Consider the following 26,744-nt stretch of genomic DNA (forward strand, 5'->3'; position numbering starts at 1 on the left):
CAGCAATTTCTCCCACACGTTTACTCTGCTGGCTGCCCACACAACCCTTGGGAGTTATTTGTCTCAGAGTCCTGGAATAAAGACAGGTGGGTCTGAACTCACAGATATTGACCCTAAAAATATTGATCTGATTCTTTTTCACTTTGACAGGCCTTTCTTCTTCTCGTAACTAGATTTAGCAATGTTTTTACCTTTTGAATGTTGATCTGTCAGCCCCACTGTGTATTTCGGTGGGATTCAAAAGGATTCAGATGGAAGAACAATACTTTGCTTTAGGTAACATGGAACCAGGGGGGAAAAAACATTCGTAACAACAACCTTCCTAGAAGAAGAAGATAGTTTAGGAATGAGAATGAAAAATGTTAATTGTATGTCTGATTTAGCAACACTAATGTAGAAGAAAGAATAAAATGCAAAGACTACCTTAGGCAAGGAATTGTTTGTAAAAATAAATTTAGAACAGTGTGTTATTACAAATGCTGTAAAGGCATCTCTTTAGTTTTACCACAGGGCCTTCCAGATGTTGTTTTGCTTGTGCATTCCTGATTATTTGTGCTCAAAACCCTTATTGGGGATGCCGCTTCCAATACTGTTTGTTCCTGAAAATGTTTGGGGACGATTGCACTATTTCCTTTCCCATATCCCATATGTGAATATCCCATAACTTTCTGCTCAAGTCCTGTTGTTTATATTTATTTATTAAAACTCACAACTTTCTATACCACAGATTCCTCTGGTTTATCTCTGTCTTGCTTTTGTTGCGCTGCAGTCCCGTTTCCCCGCCCCCCCGGGCAGCAATAATGTGATAGCATTGGGAAAGCATTGCAAAATAACTAAATGAAGCAGAGAAAATGCTCCACTGAGGCACTACTCTTGTCTCAAAAATTACGTTGCAGAATATGCCCTCAATGAAACACCAGACTCGAGGGGCCCTTTATGTGTTTTGTCATGAGAATGAATGTTAAGACTGTGCACCCAAAGTGAGGACAACTTCAATCGGCAACTGCGGTAAGATTCTGCAGTGAAGACTGCACACTTTAAAATTACTTTCTGCTTTGATGTGTTTTTATTCTCCTGCTATGACATCTTACAGAGCAATCCTAACACACCCCAAATGGCCATGGGGCAGGGGCAGGATGGAGCACAGTTGCCTCTCCGCCAACCTCTGTCACCAGAGAGGTGCACCTCTGATTCAGGCGGTAGTTTTGCTGTGGCAGGGGCTCCCGCTCCACACATGTAGGCAGTAGGGTACCACTGTGGACAGCCGGAGGAAAGCCTCAAAATTATTATTTCAGGATGGGGCACTAGGAGCTTAGAATCCGCTGGATCCAAAGCACCATGGATCTCCCAAGTGGTCCAAACATTATAATAATAATAATACCTTTATTGTCATTGTACAACCTGTGTACAATGAAATTAAATGAGCCTCCCTCTCCCCCCAACACTCAATCTCTTATCAAACAACGCACCACCTCGCAAGTCAATTTTGCTATGTTATTTTCCATTCAACAGCCTGACAGCCCACGGATAGAAGCTATTTTTTAGCCTGTTGGTATGGCTGATACTTCTATATCTTCTATATCTCCTGCCTGAGGTAGAGGATTAAAGAGGTGGTACCTATGAGCTGCCTGTGTCTAACGCAAAACAGGGAAGGCTGGTGTACCTAAATTGGATCCCAAAAGCCTCAGGTCCTTATCAACTCTAGTCCCTAGCAAGGCTGGCACTCCACAAAAGGTAGACTATGCAGAACATCTCCATTAAAAGCAGGAGGCATGCCGCATGTGGAGTCTTAACATGAGAGCTATTGCCATTTTAAAACTAGCCAGAAAATTATAAATTGCCCAGACAGCAATTCCTGGGTGAAAGTGAGCAATTAGCCCATCCACAGTACATTATGTACCATGGAAACCACTTCGCATATTTGCTGCTGCTTCTCTTTTTCAGCTTTCAAATGCCTGCTGTTTTTCCTATGCCCAGTGTGTGGCTTGTTTGCAAAGCCTTTCAGATGCTGTCCTCATCCACGAAGGATCCATTTGTCCATCATGCACCTGCAGATGTCCAGCTGTGTGAATGATGCAGCACATGGACAAGTCAGGGAGGGGGTTCTCTGTAGAATTACCTACGCGAAAGACCTGTGTGATCAGCCCTTTCCATTTAATTGCACAGTTATTTGTTTAAACTCATCTGTGCACCACATGGGGTGTTTTTTTCTGGTGCCCAAAATGACTTCTGAAAATACAGTGATGAAAAAGCAGCTCCTTCAAAGCTGGAGGTGGTGTCAGAAGGTGACTTCCATCAATTCGGATTTCCAGCAGATTGACGTTTGTTCCGATTGAGCTTTAAAGAGCAGGTTTTCACTGGGAAAGCTCAGGAGCAAAAACGAAAACAAAGAAAGATACTCAGACATGGAGCTTTCAGTCTCAGGCAGTGCCTGGAAAGGGCAGGATAAAGGTAAGTGTGGATTAGCCCTCTGCCACCCAGCCACCCTCTGCTGGCTTCCCCTTACTCCATTTTGAATCTCATTCTTGCCTAATGGACAGAAACTGAGATACCACCACCATAATGAGAATGGGCAGTACCCTGGAGGAGGAAGGGCAACTGGGAGGAGCAAAGAAAGAAGAAACGCCATGCTACACCTGGATCAGCACAACCAAACACCTTCATCTGCCCCAGCTGCAACAAAATATGTCTCTCCCATATTGATCTGTAACTCTCCAATGGTTTGATTTCACCCCCAAAGGTGCATTCTGTCATTGTCTCCTGAGACAGACGGCTGCCAACCAACAAGACCAACCCGAGCAGTTCTGCATCTCTCAATAGAATCCATTTCCATTAAACATCAGATTTGTATCCTGTTGTTTGTATGTTCCTGTTTTGTACATTTATTGAGTTAACTTCTCCTAGGCTGCTGTTCCAGCAGTTCAAAGCAACTTGCGTCAAATAAAAGAAAAATACATTTAGGAGGACAAAAAAAGCAGCATCAACAACATGCCACTACAGATGAAAGCAGCCACACAAAAAAACTGATTTCTTCATCCAAATCCAGAAGAGAAAAGGCAGGGCTTGCAACCTCTCCTCCAGCAAGATAATGAAGTTGCATCTCTCCCAACCTCTTCAGAAAGGAAGCTGTATTTGGGGACAATCACTCAGAATGCTCTTGATTGCTGACGTCTAAACCTGCCACCGAAATGGAACAGACAGTACAACCTGCTGAATCATTCAGGGAAGCATATGTAGCTCTTAAGGCATGAAAGTCCCAGGCCATCCAAGGCTTTAAAGGTTAAGCCGCTATTACCTTGAATTGGTTTCCATAGCAAACCAGCAAGCCCATATAACTGCTGCAGATGTGGTTCGAATATGTACCTTTCAACTCCTATTAAGAGGTGGGCATCAGCATTTAAACCCTCTGTACAGGATTTGAAACTGTTTTAGGATGTGCCATCACTTTAACAACTTTTATACATGTAATGGTTTTCAGTTTTATGTATGCAATTGTTTATAGGTGATTTCATATAGGAAATTATTTGTATATGGCTTTTATTGTATTGTGAATAGGACATTCCCTTAGGATGTCCCTATTTTAATTAGAGAAATTTTGGAGGGCATGGAGTTAGGTGACCCTCCCCCCTCCAGCCAAGAAGATAAGGAGATACAACCTTTAGAAGACATCTAGAGGCAGCCATGGATAGGGAAGTTTTTTAATGTTTCATGTTCTATTATGCTTTTAAATATGTTGGAAGCTGCCCAGAGTGGCCAGGGAAACCCAGTCAGATGGGTGGGGTATAAGTAGTAAAATGATGGTGGTGGTGGAATAGTACATCCTTATTTTCATCGGAGGGACGCGGGTGCTGCTGTGGTCTAAACCACTGAGCCTCTTGGGCTTGCCGATCAGAAGGTCAGCAGTTCGAATCCCTGTGATGGGATGAGCTCCCGTTGCTCGGTCCCAGCTCCTGCCAACCTAGCAGTTCGAAAGCACGTCAAAAATGCAAGTAGATAAATACCACATCAGTCCCTTCTCCCTCCTCGGGGAAAAGCCAGCAAGAGCTGCACACACGCTCTGCACGGCTCTTTAAAGGGAGCACTGAGCAGAGCCTCCCACCTGCATTCGCTCCATAAGACACAAACACATTTCCCCTTACTTTTTAGGAGGGAAAAAGTGTGTCTTGCGGATCGAAAAATACGGTAGGTACCACTCCGGCGGGAAGGTAAACGGCATTTCCATGAGCTGCTCTGGTTTTGCCAGAAGCGGCTTAGTCATGCTGGCCACATGACCCGGAAAAACTGTCTGCAGACAAACACCGGCTCCCTAAGCCTGTAAAACGAGATGAGCGTTGCAACCCCAGAGTCGTCTGCGACTGGACTTAACTGTCAGGACTTAACTTTACCTTTACCTTTATTTTCATCGGAGAAACGTTGGAGGGTATAATTGTCAGCTGCAACCCACGGAAACCTCCTACCCAGGCCCGGCCCACTGATGAGGCAAGGTGAGGCGCTTGCCTCGGGCAGTGGAAGTCCAAGAGCAGGCACCTGCATCACCTCCACCCCCCACCCCACTTCCAGTGGAGAAGCCTCACCAGCAGAGGCAATGGTTTCTGGCAAGATCTCGCTGTCACGGTCTGGTTCATGGGTGATTGAAGTTCTGGCTGGTGACGTCGGGACCGGGGGCAAGATGGCGGGATGGGAGCAGGAACAGGAGTCAGGAAGCCAAGAGTCCGAGGGTCAGAGAACCGGGAGTCAAGAAGCCAAGGGTCTGAGGGTCAGGAAGCAAGGAGTCACAAAGTCAAAGGTCCAAGGATCAAGAAGCAAGGGGTCAAGGAGCCAAACGCAGCAAGGCAAGAAACGTGTTGCTGCGGCAAAGAGCCGAAGGGAAATGCTGACCTTATATCCCTTCCCGGCTCTTGCCACCTGGTGCTGTGAGTTACCAAATGGCCTCACCTGTGTGGCCACACCTTGCCTCTTCAGAACAAACTTAGGAAGGCCCCAGTCCTGCAAAGTCCTACTGGTCACAGGACCTGGCTCCTGACACTCAATGGAAGCCGGCGCCACTGCCACTGTTACACCGGCACCATTGTGCAATACCAGTAAGAGTGGCAGCAAGGGGCTGGGGGGGCAGTGAAGGGGAGGGGAGGTGCACATTCCCATTTCCCCATAAGCAATGAAATGGGGCACACCTCCCCTGACCCCACCTAGCAAGATTGCAGCCCTGGAGAAGTTGGAAGGGTAACCAGAATAATAGGCTCCCTGTTACTTAGGCATCACTTCCATGTTTGCATGAACCCCATGGACATCCCATAGTGCATTAACACAGCGCAAAATAGATTGCCTTCTCCAATCCCAGTGTTAAGAACTGTGCAAAGATGCTACCAGATAATTCTCCAGCTGGCAAACCTGGCTAGGGACTATCCAAGAGTCTGCACTGCCACCCTCTGGCTGCCAAGTGAACAGCACACTTGCCTCACCTTTGGAAAGCGGGAGAGACGATGAGACTTCACGTCGGCATTAAATAATTTGAAGAGGCCCATTTCAATTAACCTTCACTCCAGTAAGAACTGCAGATATAGGTGTGAATTAAATCTGCTGACCCTGGCTTCATTCACATTTAGGCAGAACCAAAGCTTGCACTTAATAACACCTTTATCCAGGGAGGTGTTGGGGCTAGCTAATTACTGGCCACTGGCACTGGGTTATTACTGATCAAAGCTGAAGGATGAAACTCAGAGAGGGCGCATTAATGAAGTGTTAAAGCTTTCATCACTTTGGTGCATTTGGGCATAAACCGTAATCCCCTAAAACTACCACTGTCATTATCCCTGACCATTTACTGGAGCCGATGGGAGCTGGAGACTGTTGCGTTCAGAAGCCAGGGACTCTTAGAAATAAGAATCTGGACCCAGACTTTGCGTAGTAGATTTTTTTTTTAAGAGTTCTTTTCTTGCAGAATTCCCCTTCCTTCCAGAATTCCCCTTGCTGCAAAATCCTGGAGTGGATTAGTCTTTGGTTAGCCCAGAGCATTCAAAAATCCTGGACTGGGACAGGGAATGGATCTGCCATAAACATTACAGCAGGGATGGGAAACTAGTGGGGCTTGCTCCCCAAATTCTGGTTGTAGGACTGCAGCCTCAGGGGTGTCAGAAAGCACTGTTTTCCATTTCTTCCCGTATTCACCACATGTACCACTATTTCTGTTCTGCTGCAGTTTGTCTTCTGCCAAAAACTGTTACTCACCTTGCTGTCTGCTGTTACGTATGTTACAATATCATTACATTATTCTACCCCATTCATTTCAAAGCAAATGAAATGAAATGAAATGCAGGTTGGGGGGTGTAATAATTAGTTCATCATTTGCGGCGGCAGCACAGACCTGACAGGTTCATAGCATTGATTTCCATTCCAGAGACGAGACGAATAAGCAAACCTTGAGAATTTCAGCTCCCGTTGCTTGTTTTCATCAGATGTCTCTGACATCACTAGCTGGGAACCCTGTGGGTCTGCTGCCCTGTGCTCTGTTGAAGAAAAGCATGGATAGAGATGGATTAAATAATGAATAAATCACTGCTTTTGAATTATGGATCAAAGATCTCTGCTGCAGCAACAGATGGCCGTAACAGCATTATTGCGAAACATCACTCTCAAAAACATCTCACTCGCCTTGACTAAATTTGTGAAAATATTCCACAATAGGGATTTTTTCTTATTCCCCCCCCCCTCCCCAAAGAAAACTGGGACAAAATCCTAAAGGTGCAAACACAGGATGCCTCAATATTATCACTGTTTTGCAGGCATACTGAACCCTAACCCTGAAAAAGTACCTTTCATTTGCTATTGCTGCTGTTTAGATATTGCTTTTATGTTTTATTTTGCATTGATCATATTTCAATGTTTGTATTTCTTGATTTTTATTTTATTTTTTTATGTAAGGAGAAGAAGGGGCCAGGTGAGCCTCTCTGGGGATGCTGTCCCACAGCCAAGGCCATCCATTTGATAGTCACATGCCTTGTTTCGCTTGGCAGGAGCCCTTGAAGCAGGCCCTTGGGTCTCTTTCAAATCTATGCTGTGCGATCAGCTCTCAGTGCAACGGGGGGGGGGGGGTCACATCATCAGGAAGGGATGTTGGATGCAGCCAAGGTAGCTTAGAACTTGCTGTTCTAAACAGGCTCTGTAGCCAACAACACCTACAGATTTATAGACATCGCGGTCATTTGCATTTCCATCAGGCATCCTTCCAAGGGGCCTAGAAGTACCCTATCAATTTTTCATCAGCTTTCCTCAGTCAAAAAGCCAGCTGAACATATGCTGGGTAGCACTGCTGGGACAGGTTTTCTATTTTCCCCTTTCCTGTGTATATTTTAAACAGACCATCTAGCCTTTCCCATAATCTCTGTCGGCTCAGCTGGATGCAAGAAGATTAAATTTGAAGAATAAAATTCTCTTTGTTCCCCCACCCCCCCACATTAGCTAAAAAAAAATATCTCTTACAGTTAATTATCAGTGATCCATATTTCATTGTCCTCCAAATCACAGCTTTCCCACACTTCCCCCTCCCACAATCCAGATTCTCTCCTACCCAGGCCTGGCCAGCTCATGGGGCAGGCTGAGGCAGCTGCCTCAGGTGGTGGAATGCCAAGAGGAAGGGCCCTGCAGAGATCTCGTGAGATCTCACTGGACCCTCCTGTTGCCAATGCTGCTTTGAGGGTGCTGCCGCACGACCCAGATAAGGGAGGCTTTGGTGGGGTGGCACCTTCCTGTTCTCCCCTCAGGCAGTGAAACTGGACACAACACCCCTGCTCATACTCTCCTGTTTTTTGGCATATCCCTGGTCCAAGAAAATCTAGGCCGACTGAGGGAGAAGTGTGGGAAGGCAGCAATTTAGAGGTCAATGTCATACAGGCAATGGATAATTACTGTGGGTTGTTGTTATTTAGTCGTTTAGTCGCATCCGACTCTTCGTGGCCCCATGGACCAGAGCACGCCAGGCACTCCTGTCTTCCACTGCCTCCCGCAGTTTGGTCACACTCATGTTGGTAGCTTTGAGAACACTGGCCCACCATCTCGTCCTCTGTCGTCCCCTTCTCCTTGTGCCCTCCGTCTTTCCCAACATCAGGGTCTTTTCCAGGGAGTCTTCTCTTCTCATGAGGTGGCCAAAGTATTGGAGCCTCAGCTTCAGGATCTGTCCTTCCAGTGAGCACTCAGGGCTGATTTCCTTCAGAATGGATCAGTTTGATCTTCTTGCAGTCCATGGGACTCTTAAGAGTCTCCTCCATCACCATAATTCAAAAGCATCAATTCTTCAGCGATTAGCCTTCTTTATGGTCCAGCTCTCACTTCCATACTAGGAAAACCATAGCTTTAACGATACGGACCTTTGTCGGCAAGGTGATGTCTCTGCTTTTTAAGATGCTGTCTAGGTTTGTCATCACTTTTCTCCCAAGAAGCAGGTGTCTTTTAATTTCGTGACAGCTGTCACCATCTGCAGTGATCATGGAGCCCAAGAAAGTAAAATCTCCCACTGCCTCCATTTCCTCCCCTTCTATTTGCCAGGAGGTGGGTATATAGCCATTAAATGACAGTGTGGATGTGCCCTTTATTAGTTCAGTTCTGCCAGTCTCTGGCCTCTTTAATCCTCTCCTATCCTCCACCACAATATGTCAGTGGTACTCTTCAAGAGGTGGAACAGCCAGGTGAAAATGAGGTCAGGGTTCCTGCACCTTTGTTAGTTGTTGTATGGGCAGTCTATCCGGAAGATAAATTGTATTTTGAGGAGTTAGTGGTCTGACACGGTTCCCCTTCCTGCCTCTGTCCCCCACACCCTCGGCCTTCTTGTCTCTTGTTAAGTTATTTGATGGCATGAAGAACAGCCTTTTGTGTCCTAATCAGTTGGGAGGAAGTGATAGTGCTAGGTACCTTTTTGATGTTGAACATTGTTTTGAGAAAGTCAGGCATTAGGAGGGGGTGCCTAATGAATAATCTGCACTTAGCCAGTAATGAATGATCTGCATGTAGATAGTCCGGCAAGCAACACAGGCTAGCTAACTATAAATTGGATGGTTGTGGGCAGAGTTTTTTGAGAAGCTCGTGCACAGAATTGATCGGCTGCGGGGCCGTGCAAACTGAGGCTACCTGGGGGAGTCACTTTGCCGCTTATTGAGGGCTTCCAAGTGGCAGATTGAAGTGCTTACTTGGTATATATATATATATATATATATATATATATATATATGCTTTCGTAGATTTTCACGGGTACAGGAATGCAGGTTTTGGTGTCCTCGGGTGTCTTCCCGTGTAAAAGATGGGGTGTCTAGGCGACGTTTCGACGAGGTCTCACTCGTCATCTTCAGGCTGGTGCTTTCGGCTTCTTGTTACTGGAACAGAGCAGGATCTCAGTGTTTGAGTTCCTATAAATACTGTTGAGGAGGTGTGGTGTATAGCCTCCAATGTTCTGGGCAGAGAGGAAGTTCCCAGGCTAGTGTGCCTTTTCTTCTTTTGTTCCTTAATTACTTGAGGGATATCTTGAGTGATTTCTTGAGTGATATCCTGAGTACCACTTAGGTGGGTCATTAGGTGTGGATTAGTTGCTAAGGCCTTTGTGTCTTGACCTCTTGAACTTTGTGAAGAGTTTTTCTGAGAAGATGGCTGTACTGCACTTAGTTGTGCTCTGGCTTGGCTTCGTGTATAGGGGCGAGCTGTGGTTTTGTGGCCTGTGCCAGCCAGATCTGTGTAGGGATTGCAGGGGGGTGCAGCATCCGGAGGTGCCACCATGGTTTGGCTACTGGATGGTGTCTGTAATTTATCTGTGGAGAGGGTCTGGGTTTGGATCTGGTGTGGTTGATTGGTGATGGCGTTCTGTGTGCCTCTGGCTCTGGTGTCAGTTTTTGTGGGGAGGGCTAATTTCCAGATGTCTGGCAAGCGGGATGTGTCGTCACGCTTGTTCATGTTGTGAGGGTGTTTCTCTATCTCGATGGCTTCCATGATTATTCTCTTGTGGTGATGTTCCATGTTAAAGAGCAATTTGGAATCTGCAAAATTAATTTCGTGTCCTGTTTCTTTCATGTGTTGGAAAAGAGAGGAAGTTTTTTCTTCTTTTTTGACGGCATTCTTGTGTTCTGCAATACGTGCATTTATTCGTCTGTTTGTTTGTCCAATGTACGTGGCTGGGCAGACTTTGCAGGGTATTTCATAGACCCCTTGGTTTTCCAACTGGATTTTATCCTTGGGGTTTCTGAGGATATTGGCTATTTTTTGGTTGGTGCAAAAGGCTGTTTTGATATTGTGTTTATGGAGGATTTTGCTAATTTTATCTGTAGTGCCCTTGATATAAGGAAGGAGGGCCATGCCATTGTTTTCTTCTGTGTCTTGGTTTTTTGGGGGTGTTTCTTTTTGGTGTTTCTGCCCAGCCACGTACATTGGACAAACAAACAGACGAATAAATGCACGTATTGCAGAACACAAGAATGCCGTCAAAAAAGAAGAAAAAACTTCCTCTCTTTTCCAACACATGAAAGAAACAGGACACGAAATTAATTTTGCAGATTCCAAATTGCTCTTTAACATGGAACATCACCACAAGAGAATAATCATGGAAGCCATCGAGATAGAGAAACACCCTCACAACATGAACAAGCGTGACGACACATCCCACTTGCCAGACATCTGGAAATTAGCCCTCCCCACAAAAACTGACACCAGAGCCAGAGGCACACAGAACGCCATCACCAATCAACCACACCAGATCCAAACCCAGTCCCTCTCCACAGATAAATTACAGACACCATCCAGTAGCCAAACCATGGTGGCACCTCCGGATGCTGCACCCCCCTGCAATCCCTACACAGATCTGGCTGGCACAGGCCACAAAACCACAGCTCGCCCCTATACACGAAGCCAAGCCAGAGCACAACTAATTTCAGTACAGCCATCTTCTCAGAAAAACTCTTCACAAAGGTCAAGAGGTCAAGACACAAAGACCTTAGCAACTAATCCACACCTAATGACCCACCTAAGTGGTACTCAGGATATCACTCAAGAAATCACTCAAGATATCCCTCAAGTAATTAAGGAACAAAAGAAGAAAAGGCACACTAGCCTGGGAACTTCCTCTCTGCCCAGAACAATGGAGGCTATACACCAAACCTCCTCTACAGTATTTATAGGAACTCAAACACTGAGATCCTGCTCTGTTCCAGTAACAAGAAGCCGAAAGCACCAGCCTGAAGATGACGAGTGAGACCTCGTCGAAACGTCGCCTAGACACCCCATCTTTTACACGGGAAGACACCCGAGGACACCAAAACCTGCATATATATATATATATATATATATATATATATATATATATATATATATATATATATTGCTTGCTGTTTAGAATAAAATCTTTAAGCTCACTCACTTGTGTTTTGTATTCTGAATCTCATTTTAAAAGAGCCACCTTGCATTTGGCAAGACAGTTGTTTAGAAGAGGCAATTTCAGCAGGGGCAGCTTGTCATGCAATTATTATTATTGTATTTTTCTGTTGTGAACTGCCTCTAGATTTGTGATTGAAGGGCAGTATACAAATAAATAATAATAATAATAATAATAATAATAATAATAATAATAATGCTGGTGCGGATCCCTGGCATCTCCTGATAAGTCTGGGAGAGACTCCCTGCCTTAGAGAGTTCCTACCAGTCAGTGTTGACAATACTGAATTAGATGGACCAACGGCTAAAGCAGCTTCCCAGGTTTCTATGTTCATTGGGTCACCATACCAAGAGGAAGAATTAAACCTATTGAGTGTTGTCTTCTCCCCCCTCCTTCCTGTCATTTAATATTTCCTATTGAATTATTCCAAATTATACTACTCTGACATACAAGATGGCACCATACGTTTCTTACTTGCACAATTGCTTCTTGAATCATATGTCGCCTGGGGAGTTTGAAGTAAATACAAGTTATTCCTTAAATTAGTCTCCTTCGTTTTTCCGAAGCGTTAGTTCTTTGATTGAAAGGTGGGGAGGTTTCTCCTACTGTGTAGGAGGCAAAGACGTAGAATGTTAATTAGCGGGCTCAGTCGTTTCAAGACTTTGGGAGGGTTTTAGCCTTACCTTAGGAACCTGTTTGTAATCAGATTCTGATTGGTATTTCAGGCTGAGTGAGAGCCAAAGTTGCTGCAGAAATCCATTAATAGGTTATTTTCCCATGTTTCCGGCAGCTGCAATGGGAGGGGGGGGGATATAAGAATTAGGACGGTACTGCTGCTCAGGAAACGGGCTTGACACTTTCCTTCCCATGCCATTTTACTGATTTAAATCCTACCCTTTTGAAGCCACTAAGTAAGGTAGAAAAGGTAATGGACCCCTGGATGGTTAAGTCCAGTCAAAGGCGACTGTGGCGTTGTGGCGCTCATCTCACTTTTAGGCCGAGGGAGCCGCTGTTTGTCCACAGACAGCTTTCCAGGTCATGTGGCCAGCATAACTAAACAGCTTCTGGCACAACGGGACACCATGATGGAAGCCAGAGCACATGGAAGCGCTGTTTACCTTCCCGCCACAGTGGTACATATTTATCTACTTGCACTGGCGTGCTTTCGAACTGCTAGGTTGACAGGACGTGGGACAGAGCAACAGGAGCTCACCCCATCATGGGGATTCAAACCGCCGACCTTCTGATCGGCAAGCCCAAGAGGCTCGGTGGTTTAGACCACAGTGCCACCCACGTCCCTAAAGCCACTAAGTATCCTTTGCAACACACAAGTATCTCTAGTGGTTCCCTCAAAGAGCCAAATAGCTCAATAGTTTCATTGCAAAAGGGCAAACTAGAAGGGTGGTCTGTCCATCCCCGCATCTGATCACAGCCCAAATCAAGCCCCCTCTGTGGCAGCTTGAAATCATTATGATTTTAAGACTAGCTCCATCGGGCTTTCCCAACAACTGCCCCACAGGGCCCTGGTGAGACTGTTTGTTCTTCTTGCTCAGTTCCTGTTTGTGCTGGCTCAACCTGACCATGCCCACATTTCATTGAATAGCAGGACCCATACCCACCCTCACGGTTGTTGTAAACAAAGGACAGGTGCAAATACTTTATTTCTCTTGGGGGATCAGGCACAGTTACCTTTCACCTCGTGCTTTTTAGGCACAGGTCTGCATTTTAAAGTGCTGTGTCAGAGCACTTTTTCTTTTTCCCCCCAGCGCTTTCCCAGCAAAATCCCACTCTTTAACACTGAATCGGAACAAACAGCCATTTGGATTTTCTGTGGGTTGCTGTTTGCTTCAATTTAGCTGCAAAGAGTGGGTTTCTGCCACGAAAGTGACAGGACACACACAAAAAGTGCTCGTACATGGCACATTCAAGTAGGGTTGCCATATTTCAAAAAGTGAAAATCCAGACACAAAAGTTGTTGGGCTTTTTTTTTTTTTCAAGATCTCAAAAAAAGAGGTTTTTGAGCTTTTTTAAATGAAATTTGCAAAAGCATAGGCATATAGGCTGCCATACGTATGGATTTTCCGAGACACCTCAGCGATTTCTGCCTAGTCACTGACTGCCATATTCTGGCTATGTCCAGGAAATTCTGGATGTATGGCAACCCATAAACACAACACAAAAGGAAGTCTGGATGAGCCCTATGTGAGTGCATAGTTGCTGAGCTTGGTGCATTTTGCAGGAATTGTCTGAGGTGCAGCGCAGCTTGCACTGTGGAGTGATACAGTCATACCTCAGGTTGATGTAGCTTCAGGTTAAGCATTTTCGGGTTGCACTCCGCAGCGACCCGGAAGTTACGGAGCGCGTTACTTCCGGGTTTCGCCACTTGCGCATGTGCTCAAAATGACATCACGCACAAACGTGGAAGCGGCAAATCATGACCCACACATGCACAGACGCATGGACGCGGGTTGCGTTCACTTCAAGATGCGAACGGGGGTCTGGAACGGATCCCGTTCACATCCAGAGGTACCACTGTATATCTTTATGAGAAGGGGTATAAGAGAGGATCCTCCAAGCTTCCTAGACTGCCCATCTTGCCCTGACCTCTGTTGATCTTCCTTCAACGCTAGGCTGATACTCCTAGGGTTGCTGACCTCATGCCATATTTCCTTTCCTTCTTCCTTCTTCATGTTTCTCCCATGAGATCAGCCATGAGGGCAAGCATAGATCATTGCATCTCCATTATAGCATGATAGATCTGGGGAACTTTCCTACCAACATGGATTTCCAATAATAAAGATTAGCTTTCTTAAAACTTGGTGTGTGATTGTATCCAGAGAAAGTCACAGAGCTATGTTCTCAGAGTTCCTAGAAAGGGGGGGGTCAACTGTTAAGCCATTCTGAGAACTGGAGCTCTGTGAAGAGAATAGGGATCTCGAAACTCTTGTCAAAACTACAGTTCCCAGGATTCTTGGGGAGGAAGCCATGACTGTTTCAAGTGGTAAGATTCTGTTTTGATTGTGTAGTGCAGATGGAATCTGAGAAGTAAGAATTTGTGTTGGGGCTTATCTGCACTTAGCTTTCCCCTGCTGTTTCCAGACATGGTCCGTGCTTAAAAGCTCAAAAGCTCAATCCACGAAAAACCCAAATGGATGTTTGCTGCAACTGAGCACTAAACAGGGCTTTCACAGGGAAAGCTCCGGGGCAAAAACAAAAGACAAAATGCTGGGACACAGAGGTTTTAAGTGTGAGCAGTGCATGCAAGGAGCAGGACAAAAGGTCAGTGTGGCTAAGCCCTTAAGTCTTTCAGCAAGTGAAAACACACACAAAAAAACTCATGGCCAGTGGTGGCTGTGGCTCTTTGAGACTAATAGGGCAGAAAGCCAACAGTAGACAGAGGCAGAGCCAAGGGCAAGCAGAGTCAACCAATCCTACTTTTCTCTCCATCCTCTTCCCACGAGTTCAGCAAAAGCAACTCTAAAGTGAGGGAGTTGGTCACGTACCCCCTCAACTGTGGACATCCCAGAATTACAGAAGCCATCCTGGCTTCTGATTGGATGCTGGGGTGTCCTGCTTTGGCTCCCCTGAGAGAGCAGCCCCCAAAGAAATCTGTTTTTTTTGGGGGGGCTCTTGCGCGAGTCACCTGGTTCCAGCAAGAGCCCAGCTCCAAAAAAGACATGTGCTCAGGTTTCCCCTCTGCAGCATGTTGGAGAGTATGGGACAGGTGGTGCCACACACACACACCCACACCCCGTAAGAAAGCAGGCAATTGGAGGGTGGTGGAGGGCAGACTAAGGTTGGTTGGGAAACAAGCACCCCATTCGCCCTAAAGGACTAGCCTCCCATGCCCAAGAGTGCAATTGTGCTGGTCCCGGGGGGGGGGGGGGGGGGAAAGGTTACTGTTATCGTAGTCAAAGCTCAGTCCTGAGTCACTAGCCTGGAAATAGTCCACAAGGTGCGAGGCGAGGTCCGAAGCAGGAAGCCGGGCGGGGACAGGAACACTTGAAGATCAGAAGCAGGAGGCCGGGCGGGGAACAGGAACACTGGAGGAACAGGACTGGATGCTGGCCGAAACAGCTCTTCAATAACGACGTTGCTCCTGCAACCTGGGACCGGGCTGACTGGCCTTTATCTTCTCTGAGGCCAGGGGCGGTCCCGGCCCCCAGGAGCCCCGCCTCTCCTGGCCTTAAGGCGAGCACTCCTCCTGGGAGAAACCAGTTCCCTTTGCCTCTCTGCCCTAAGCCTCTGCAGTTCAGGAAAGGCTGAAGGGTTACTGGGCCCCGGGGGAGACTCACCTGTAGACACTGAGTCCTCAAGCACCTCTGGGGCCAGAATGGATTCACCTGGTGCCTGCTCCTGAGGATCTGGCACAGGTGCAGGCTCCTCAGAATCCAGGCCTTGCCCCAGTTCAGCCGGCCCTGGAGGCGGGGACTCCTGTGCCGGCTGGGATTCCTCCGGTTCACTCTCAGAATCGGAATCCCAGGCCATCACAATGGGATTGTTGCAACGCATGGTTTTCGGGTGCAGGGGCATAGCTAGCTGCTTTGGCACCTGTAGCGGTGGGTGAGGGGCGATCCGCACACAGGGCCATGGCGGCAATCTGCAAACTGGGGTGCTGCAGCGCTCCATCCAGGGGGGCACCACAGCATTCCATGGGGATCTGCACACGGTGGCACAAGCTTCCCAAGGAGTCCGCCTGGTGGGCGCAAGCATCAAGCTGCCGTTTCGGGCAACGCGGGGCCCCAAGCCACCGCGTCACTCCCAAGAGAGACGCGCTGCAGAGTAAGTGCCATCCCCAGCGGAGTGCCATTTTGTCACCCCCCTCAAGGATGACACCCGGGGCAGACGCACTCCCCGCACCCCCCCCCCTTCCTACACCCTTGTTTGAGTGGCCATTTTGTAATGTGTGAAGCAGCTCTTGCTGGCCTCTTCTGGCCACTCAGAAGTCTGCGCTGATCATTCCTGCCATCTAATCATTCCGAAGCAGAGGGCACCCAGTGGAAGAAACCCTCCCTGTGCCCACAACATATTGGGCTAAGCTGCAAGCCACTGATCCACCGAAGTGCTCACCATCGCAAATCAAAGGAGAGACAGGATTGTCAGAGCGCCAATGAGCCCTGCCCTTTTCTTCCGGCATGGCTTTAAGTCGGATGCTCACAAAGTCACTGGATCTCCTACATAAATACTTAGAGGGGGAAAATAAGCAAGCATGATTTGAGATTTCTGCAAATGTAGATTAATTGGCTAAATAGAATTCCTAATCAGCCGCCTACACCAGCTAATCTGAACTCTCTCTGTAGCGAGAGGTTGTTTACTGCTGTTTCAACAAAGATCTCACCACAGAGACTGGAAGAGGCCTGAGCATAAGAAAGTGTTTGTTTTGAGGTAATCGGTCCCCAGATGTCTTACTGCCGTGCCAGCAAGTGGAGAGTTTGCTTCTGAGCGCCAGGCTCCAGCTGCAGAGCAAAGCAGCAATGGAAGGCAAGATGTCGCCCTTTCATTCCAGATTGAATTAATATGGGGCAAACAAAAGCCAGTCACCACAGGCCCTGGAGCAAGCCTGCAAATCCTGTGACCCGTGAAGCAGAAAACCACTTGCCAACTATGGAGTGTGGCCTGCCTGTTCCATTTTTACAGTTATAGTCAGGCAGCAAAAAGAGGATGTTAAGTTGTGGGTGAACATATCAGACAACACAGCGATTCTTCAAACAGCTCTTGTTTATTCACAGGCCAGAACAGAACTGAACTGAAGGGTTCAGCCAGCCAGCTTATATAGAGCTCCACTAGAACGCAACAGTAACCATTTTCTGTAACTATCCAATCACTGAACGTCACTTTTGATCCCTTATTTGCATAACTATCTACAGTATCCCCCTGCTGGCCCAGGGTGAGAACTTCAGTACATAACAGAGGAGGTCTATGAGGTCCCTGGCAGACCGCCCTAGATTGCTGGTGGGTTGTATTCACCTAGGTGGGATCACAAGCTGTATTTGGAGGGAATATTAAGGGGAAAGCTTAGTGGACCAGCTAAGCAACTGATCCATGGAGTGCCACAGCAGCAAACGCCTCCAACATTTCCCTGACGAAAGTAGGGACGTCTTATTCTATTATTATTATTATTATTATTATTATTATTATGTTATTTATATTATTTATATGTGTTGGGAGGTTCTCCAGATTTGGAGGCAGTGAAGGAGACACGAAGGGAGAGGAGAGGAAGAAGACACTATTTGCACAATCGGAAGCTGGTTTGACTTAACTGGAGTCAGCTCTATGTTATTGGGAGGGCAAGTACTATTAAACTTCATTTTTTAATTGTGTATATTTCTTGTTCCAACAGGCTTGGGGGAACGGATTGTTTTTAAGGAAATGGCTGCTGTTGTTGTGTTTTTATTGTAATGATCTCTATGTTTTAATTATAGAACACACACATATAAGAATTGTCAAGTTTGAAGCGACCACATGGGTCTTTAACCTTCTGCAATGGAAGAATCTTTCACCCAATGTAGAACTCAAACCCACGACCCTGAGATTAAGAGTCCCTGCTGTACCTATTGAGATATAGGTAAAGGTAAAGGTACCCCTGCCCGTACGGGCCAGTCTTGACAGACTCTAGGGTTGTGCGCCCATCTCACTCAAGAGGCCGGGGGCCAGCGCTGTCCAGAGACACTTCCAGGTCACGTGGCCAGCGTGACATCGCTGCTCTGGCGAGCCAGAGCCGCACACGGAAACGCCGTTTACCTTCCCGCTAGTAAGCGGTCCCTATTTATCTACTTGCGCCCCGGGGTGCTTTCGAACTGCTAGGTTGGCAGGCGCTGGGACCGAACAACGGGAGCGCACCCCGCCGCAGGGATTCGAACCGCTGACCTTTCAATCGGCAAGCCCTAGGCGCTGAGGCTTTTACCCACAGCGCCACCCGCGTCCCCCATTGAGATATATGTTCTGTTTAATTGTGTGTGTTTTTTAAGTATTGCTTTTTCTCTGTTTTTAGCTGTTTCTGATTTAGCTCTAAGCCGCCAGGGGGGCGGGGGGGGGAGGCTTTCTCAGACTCGGCCCTCCAGATGTTTTGAGACTACAATTCCCATCATCCCTGACCACTGGTCCTGCTACCTAGGGATCATGGGAGTTGTAGGCCAAAAACATATGGAGGGCTGAGTTTGAGGAAGCCTGATATAAATATAATAATCATAATATGGTGTGAGTCTCCAGGAGATGTTTTGTATTTGGCAACAGATGATTTGAATTAAAATAATGCATTTACTCCCAGCGGCTGGTAGCAAGAAAACAAATAATCTAAGATAACAAATAATGGATGGATGGACAGAAGAAATAAAATAAAAATTCTAAGATCCTTCCGTCCTGCATTAGTGGAACCTCATGCAACCACTTGTCACAAGGTGGCTCACAACTATTAAATGTGCCTAAAAGAGTTAAGACTCATCTGCACTATATATTTAAAGCAGAATCATACCACTTTAAACAGTTGTGACTTCCCCAAAAGAATCCCAAGAACTGTGGGATGCTGAGAATTGATGGGGGACTCCTATTTCCTTCATGGAACTACAGTTCCCAGAGTTGTTAGGGAAGAAGGATGGATGGTTAAAACACATTGTAGCTCTGTATATATGGAAGGCGGGTTGGTGACATCACCATTACGGCATTTCAGTACTGTGCATTGATGGCTAGTGCTGAAATGAGATAGACCTATTTCCTCCAAGCTCAATCTGGAAGAGAAGGTGATACAGCTTGAGGAAGAATAACACTATGGTGCATTTCCTTGGAGTTGGTTTTTTTGAGGGTGGGGACCCTACCATTGAAATGATTTGTGCCTGTTCACTAGGCTTCCATATTTCAAAAAGGGAAAGTCCAGACACAAATGTTGCAACATCTTTTTTAAAAAGTTGTTTTTGAGCTCTTTTTAAGGAAATTTGCCAAAATCTATACAATGGTACCTCGGATTACATACACTTCAGGTTACATACGCTTCAGGTTACAGACTCCGCTAACCCAGAAATAGTACCTCGGGTTAAGAACTTTGCTTCAGGATGAGAACAGAAATCGTGCTCCGGCGGCGCGGGGGCGTCAGGAGGCCCCATTAGCTAAAGTGGTGCTTCAGGTTAAGAACAGTTTCAGGTTAAGAACGGACCTCCGGAACGAAGTAAGTACTTAATCTGAGGTACCACTGTACTTCCAACAATGGTTGCCACCAGGAAAACCGGTTGCGATTTCTGACCAGGACACTGTTTCCAACTGCTGTGTTCCAGCTATGTCTGGGAAATTCATACTTTAGCACAGTTCCTTTTCTGAAAATGCAACAGAGAAGAAGAGGCCACATCTGCTGTCTGGTGCAGTTGCCAGTTTCAGTGAGTAATTCTGCACGCATCAAACTTCTCCGCACCGCTCAAATAAATAACCTAATGGCAAAGTGCACCAGCCCTTAAGCTGCAAACATTTAAGCTTGGCCAGCAGCACCTACTGGTTTATCATCCATCTATTGAAGGGTGGGCATTGTGTTCAAGGAGCCCAGTACATACCTTGCAGCTATACAGAGGGTCCTGAAAATATGTCCTCAGTTTCCAAACCTTTCGGAAGAGCTGGAGTAACGTACAGTATTTTCACTGAAGATAATCACCCTGGGAACCAGAGGATCATGTTTGCCTTCATGAATATTCAGCAGCTAGTACATTCACCTTCAGGTCTGTAATTTGAATTCCATGTTTCCCTCTGGGACCTGTAGCGCTAAGCTTGGTAAATACTTTACAACGTCCATGGAGAGACTCTGAACGCGAAGGAGCAGCATAAAAGCTGAACAGAGATTAAATATGAATGGGCCGAGCTGCAGCATTTAGTAGTTAAAAGCCGCATGCTGTGCTTCGTAGCGGTATGGCTTTCTCGCTGGTGTCCTGGGATAATGATTCCAAGTTAAGGCGTCTATAGATGTTACACAAGAACCAGTGCAGCTTGCTATTTCACTTTTCCAAGCATGCAGAAGACTTCTTGCCAAACTTAAACTAGATACCTTTACGAAGGTTTGTAAGGACCTCATAATACAGTTGTACCTCGGGTTACATATGCTTCAGGTTACAAACGCTTCAGGTTACAGACTCCGCTAACCCAGAAATAGTGCTTCAGGTTAAGAACTTTGCTTCAGGATGAGAACAGAAATCGTGCTCCGGCGGCGCAGCAGCAGCAGGAGGCCCCATTAGCTAAAGTGGTGCTTCAGGTTAAGAACAGTTTCAGGTTAAGAATGGACCTCCGGAACAAATTAAGTGTTTAACCCTAGGTACCACGGGACACGGGTGGCGCTGTGGGTTAAACCACAGAGCCTAGGACTTGCCGATCAGAAGGTCGGCAATTCTAATCCCCGCGACAGGGTGAGCTCCCATTCTTCGGTCCCTGCTCCTGCCAACCTAGCAGTTCGAAAGCACCTCAAAGTGCAAGTAGATAAATAGGTACCGCTCCGGCGGGAAGGTAAGCGGCGTTTCCGTGTGTTGCTCTGGTTTGCCAGAAGCAGCTTAGTCATGCTGGCCACATGACCTGGAAGCTGTACGCCGGCTCCCTCGGTCAATAAAGCGAGATGAGCGCAGCAGCCCCAGAGTCGGTCACGACTGGACCTAATGGTCAGGGGTCCCTTTACTTTTACTTTACCACTGTACAGTACTGGCTTTTTTGTGGCAAAAACGTTTCAAATAGGTAGAGTTTTACAACCACTGTTAGGCTTTTACTTATTTGAATTCCAACATATGTAGTTTGGGTATAATAATACCTACAGGGTTTGGAAGGATCCCTTCTTTTAAAGTGTCTCCCTCATACCACCATGAAACACTGGGCCCTTAAAATACGCAAAGAAGCAGAAGCAGAAATTGTGACATTGGAGGAATTAGCACAATTGCCTGAAGTATTTATTTGTTTAAGTGATTTATTTATTTCTTCATTTATTTATTACATTTATATCCCCAAGTAGTTCAAGGTGGTACACGTGGTTCTCCCCTTCCCCATTCTGTCCTCACAACAACCCTGTGAGGGAGGTTCAACTGAGAGACAGTGACTGGTCCAAGGACACCCAGTGAGTTTCATGTCTGAGTGGGGATTTGAACCCAACTCTCCCAGGTCTTAGTCCAACAATTTAACCACTACACCACAGTGGCTCCCATCCTTCTGCCCAAAGGAGCAATGCTTCGTTCCGCTCAGCTATATCTGCAATACAGCCTCATCCAACACCAGCCGACTCCATCCTTAAGACTGGACTCTGTTCATAGTCCGCACAAGAATCTGTGGTGAGGGGACTCATAAAAAGGCCTTTTCTGTGTTGGGGGACCTGGACTCTGGAATGATCTCCCCCCAGAGTTGCATGTCTCCTTTGTGGTTGGGGTTTAGATGCCACCTAGAACGGTTTCTATTTTCCTAACCCTTTCATTCCTAGGTGGTAATAGTTTCCCTGAACAGCAATGTGTGGGTTGTGTTTTTAAATTACGGTTACATAATGAATGCTTTCGTTTTGTATTTGTTTTGTTCCTTAATCCTTTGTCGCACACAGCCCTTTGCTCTGTTCAAGGAAGGGTCATTTATAAATACAATAAAATGAACATGTAGGGTGATGCAGGTGTTTTTTCCTGCTCTCATTTTTTGTTTCAAAGCAGGCTTAGCAGAGTCTTGCCCTCCTCTCGCCAACCACAAAAGGGAACTGTACAACATACATGCTCATTATCTGAGCAACAGGCACACCGGCTCCAATGTGGTGGGTTTAGATAGCACTTCTTAGGCAAACCCAACAGATGTTGTCATCAGCAGAAATTGTCCCTGCACACAGAAGGCCAGTGTCACCACAGCATATTTTAATAATAACAATAATAATAATAATAATAATAATAATAATAATAATAATAATAATAATAATAATAATTTATTTATACCCCGCCCATCTGGCTGGGCCTCCCCAGCCACTCTGGGCGGCTTCCATAAAAACCAAAAATACAGTAAAATATCACACGTTAAAAACTTCCCTGAACAGGGCTGCCTTAAGATGTCTTCTGAATGTCAGGTAGTTGTTTATCACTTTGACATCTGCTGGAAGGGCGTTCCACAGGGCGGGTGCCACTACCGAGAAGGCCCTCTGCCTGGTTCCCTGTAGCTTTGCTTCTCGCAATGAGGGAACCGCCAGAAGGCCCTCGGCGCTGGACCTCAGCGTCCGGGCAGAATGATGGGGGTGGAGACGCTCCTTCAGGTATACTGGACCGAGGCCGTTTAGGGCTTTAAAGGTCAGCACCAACACTTTGAATTGTGCTTGGAAACGTACTGGGAACCAATGTAGGTCTTTCAAGACCGGTGTTATATGGTCTCGGCGGCCGCCCCCAGTCACCAGTCTAGCTGCCGCATTCTGGATTAGTTGTAGTTTCCGAGTCACCTTCAAAGGTAGCCCCACGTAGAGTGCATTGCAGTAGTCCAAGCGGGAGATAACCAGAGCATGCACCACTCTGGTGAGACAGTCCGCAGGCAGATAGGGTCTCAGCCTACGTACCAGATGGAGCTGGTAAACAGCTGCCCTGGACACAGATTTGACCTGTGCCTCCATGGACAGCTGTGAGTCCAAAATAACTCCCAGGCTGCGCACCTGGTCCTTCAGGGGCACAGTTACGCCATTCAGGACCAGGGAATCCTCCACACCTGCCCGCCTCCTGTCCCCCAAAAACAGTACTTCTATTTTTTTCCCTCTGTGAAAGAATACCGGGAAACAGTGTTATATCAGAATATGTAACACACAATGGAGAGCTGCTGTGGCAAAGTGCTTACAGTGTCGGACCAGGACCGAGGAGACAAGCTGACCTTGGGCCAGTTACTGCTCCTTATCCTAACCTACCTCGTTGTTGTTGTTGTTTAGTCATTTAGTTGTGTCCGACTCTTCGTGACCCCATGGACCAGAGCACGCCAGGCACTCCTGTCTTCCACTGCCTCCCGCAGTTTGGTCAAACTCATGCTGGTAGCTTCGAGAACACTGTCCAACCATCTCGTCCTCTGTCGTCCCCTTCTCCTTGTGCCCTCCATCTTTCCCAGCATCAGGGTCTTTTCCAGGGAGTCTTCTCTTCTCATGAGGTGGCCAAAGTATTGGAAACTCAGCTTCATGATCTGTCCTTCCAGTGAACACTCAGTTCCTTAAGAATGGATAGGTTGGATCTTCTTGCAGTCCATGGGACTCTCAAGAGTCTACCTCACAGGGTAGTTATAAAATGAAAATAGCCATGCATGCCACCTTTTGCTCCTTGGGATATAAATGCAAGAAAATAAAGTGCACATGAATATTATAGGTGATATGAGTGAGGAGGAGTTCAGATGAATCAAATCTCCTGGGATAACTCAGTTGGTAGAGCATGAGATTCTTAATCTCAGGGTTGTGGGTTTGAACCCCACATTGGGCAAAATATTGCTGCATGGCAAGGGGTTGGACTAGATGACCCCCAGTGTCCCTTCCAATACTGCAGTTCTATGATTCTGTGATTCCTGCTCGTGGAGCCAGTGGAGGTTGATCCATTTGGGCAAGTGGGGTGCTGCATACTTTGTACGCAGGTGGCGCCGTGGGTTAAACCACAGAGCCTAGGACTTGCCGATCAGAAGGTCGGTGGTTCGAATCCCCACGACGGGGTGAGCTCCCCTTGCTCGGTCCCTGCTCCTGCCAACCTAGTAGTTCGAAAGCATGTCAAAGTGCAAGTAGATAAATAGGTACCGCTCCGGCGGGAAGGTAAACGGCGTTTCCGTGTGCTGCTTTGGTTCGCCAGGCTTAGTCATGCTGGCCACATGACCGGAAGCTGTATGCCGGCTCCCTTGGCCAATAATGCGAGATGAGCGCTGCAACCCCAGAGTCGGTCACGACTGGACCTAATGGTCAGGGGTCCCTTTACCTTTAAACTTTGTACAAAATTGCAAATTGAGTTATTTTGTACTTATTTCATTTATGAAAATAGACACATTTAAGAACCAAATATATCATATGACTATTATCATGGAAATGATAGGGATCCTAATATAAAGTTGACTCATTTATTGCAAACTGAAGACATCCTACCATGTCTTCTTTCATTGTCACACTGTAAGTGACATTCCCATGTCCTTCACCTCTGGTACCCGATGATCAGGATAAAATATGAAAGTGTGGGACAAAACTAGATATGTTGGCAGAGAGATATGATTGGATCTCCAGGATTTGGTGTGGCTTTGCTATTATGGGACTGGAGTTCAGCTCAATTCCTAGCCAGGTGAGGCTTGTGGATGCAGCAGCAGCAGCAGTGCCATCATGGGGCGTAAGTTGTGGGGTGTCCCGGGAGAGCAAGGCAAGGCGTCAGCCCCATGGGACTTGGTTGGCTTGTGGGCCCCAGCAAATGTCCAGGTATGCTGGGGATTGAAATGATGGTGAGTGCTGTTGAGGGGACAAGGTTCCAGCATGCCTTAGAAATGTCACACAGCCTTCCAGGTCCGTCAGCCCTATACATCTCTTTCTACACAATGCATAAAGCCTTGATTCAAAGGACCAGCTCATAAAATTTCTGAGAACCGGCTCTAAGCGAAGGAATGCAAAGCCCCCTTGAAGATGCTCTTCTCAAGACCCATCTATTCTGCCGTGCAATTTTATCTGGAATATTCCATCTCCAGTCCGCACACATCCAGCCCATGCTCCTACAACGCTGCTTCGGCACTGTATCATCTTGGGCCGATCCCTGGAATTCTCTTTCGCTCCAAATTTGCATGGCTTCCCAGACAGGAAAGCTCTTGTTTAGGTTATGGCCTGGAAGTCTACAGCACTATAGACACAACAAAACAATGTGCCTAAGGAAGGGTGGAGAATTAGAGATCAAAAGGACCCTTTTTGATGAGAGAATGCCAAACATCAGCCCTGCTGGCTTGGGACCTATGCATACTGAAACAGAAATCCCTTTCAAGTCAAAGTTTACAAAGGCCCCCTCTGCCCTCTCTTATGTGTAATTCCTAGATCTGCATTTTTTAAGAATGCACCAAACAATTTTGCTTATTTAGTTAATGGGAATCTTTTCAAACAACAAAAAAGAAAAGAGCAATAGTTTTGTTGTAAACTGATCTCATTCCCACTGATCCACTCATGGCATCCAACACAAGACAAATGGGAATAAGTGAAAACAGATTGGTATCTGAAGAAGTGTGCATGCACACGAAAGCTCATACCAAGAACTAACTTAGTTGGTCTTTAAGGTGCTACTGGAAGGATTTTTTTTGTTTTGACTATGGCAGACCAACACGGCTACCTATCTGTAACGGGAATAAGTGAATAAGCTTTGCACCTGTGCCATTTATAGACCTCCATGTCCAGATTACTGTAGGGGAGTCGAGTCGCTTGTAAGTATTTTCTGGTTGCTCCTGTAGTTTGGAATACCCTTTTCTCCTTCCCTCCGTGACCCACAAGGCAATCTGTTTTAGGTACCTCCTGAAAACACACTTGAAAAAATCCAGACAGGAGCAGGTTTTAGCCCAGCAACAACACCCCCTTTTTGAGCAAGGGAGTTGAGAGGGTCATGGGGGCACAACTGCAAGCCTTTGGGGGGGGGATATGGATTATCTAGGCCCATTCCAGCCTAGCTTGGGGGCTAAATCAACCTTGGCCACCCTGATGTATGACATTCATTTTGAAGGATTGAAGGGAAGGCTACAGGATAAGTGAATTATTCTATTCTACTGCACTCCCTCTGAAACACCAGACAAGCAGCCTTGGTGACTATGAGTGCTTCTTGCCAGCTTTGGATACTTTTGATACTATTGTACAGCTGTTTTATTGTAATTATTTGTATGTTTTAGACAGATTTTATATGATGAGTCCCATCAAGGAAAAAGGCAGGGCATTAATTAATTAATTAATTAATTAATTAACTAGCCATTCCCTGCCAGAGATAGTTTGACTAGAGCAGCTGCTCTGCGGATTTATGGTCGAAGACTGCATTAAATATTGATTTTTAATTACATTTTTAATCGCTTCTTTCAATTCACCGCGCAGAGTTTTATGGTAAACAGGATAAAATGCAGTATAAATAAGAACCGAAAGAAGCGTTTGGAAATACATGGGGAAATCGTGCGGCGAATTAGGGCGGCGCATCGCAATTGCTACCAAAAGGTGGTGGTGGGGAGAGATTCGTTGACTGTCCCCCGACAGAGACCCCCGGCGATTTGCAAGCGCTCCCTGCGGAGAGGCGAAAGTTTTTTGGAAGAAGAAGGCGCAAGCCTGAGCGGTACATCTGCTGTATGTAATCAGGCTCCCTTGCCCTGCCCAGGACAGGCGGGGCGCTGTCCCTTTAAGGAGGAGGGTGCCTGGCAAGGCGGTGGGTGGCTG

At 46.6% G+C, this 26,744-nt stretch overlaps 1 long non-coding RNA gene across 1 annotated transcript; it reads right to left on the minus strand.

The window, feature by feature from the left end:
* Positions 1 to 1,431: 1,431 nt before the first annotated feature.
* LOC114599661 (uncharacterized) lies at positions 1,432 to 26,664 on the minus strand. Its single transcript, XR_003707348.2, has 5 exons — positions 26,476 to 26,664; positions 12,085 to 12,191; positions 6,416 to 6,503; positions 4,575 to 4,750; positions 1,432 to 3,177 (listed from the first exon to the last, which is right to left on the minus strand). It is a non-coding gene; the product is annotated as an uncharacterized LOC114599661 (long non-coding RNA).
* Between the last annotated feature and the right edge of the window lie 80 nt (positions 26,665 to 26,744).

The sequence above is a fragment of the Podarcis muralis genome, chromosome 5 (genome assembly GCF_964188315.1).
Source record: "Podarcis muralis chromosome 5, rPodMur119.hap1.1, whole genome shotgun sequence".
NCBI lineage: Eukaryota > Metazoa > Chordata > Lepidosauria > Squamata > Lacertidae > Podarcis > Podarcis muralis.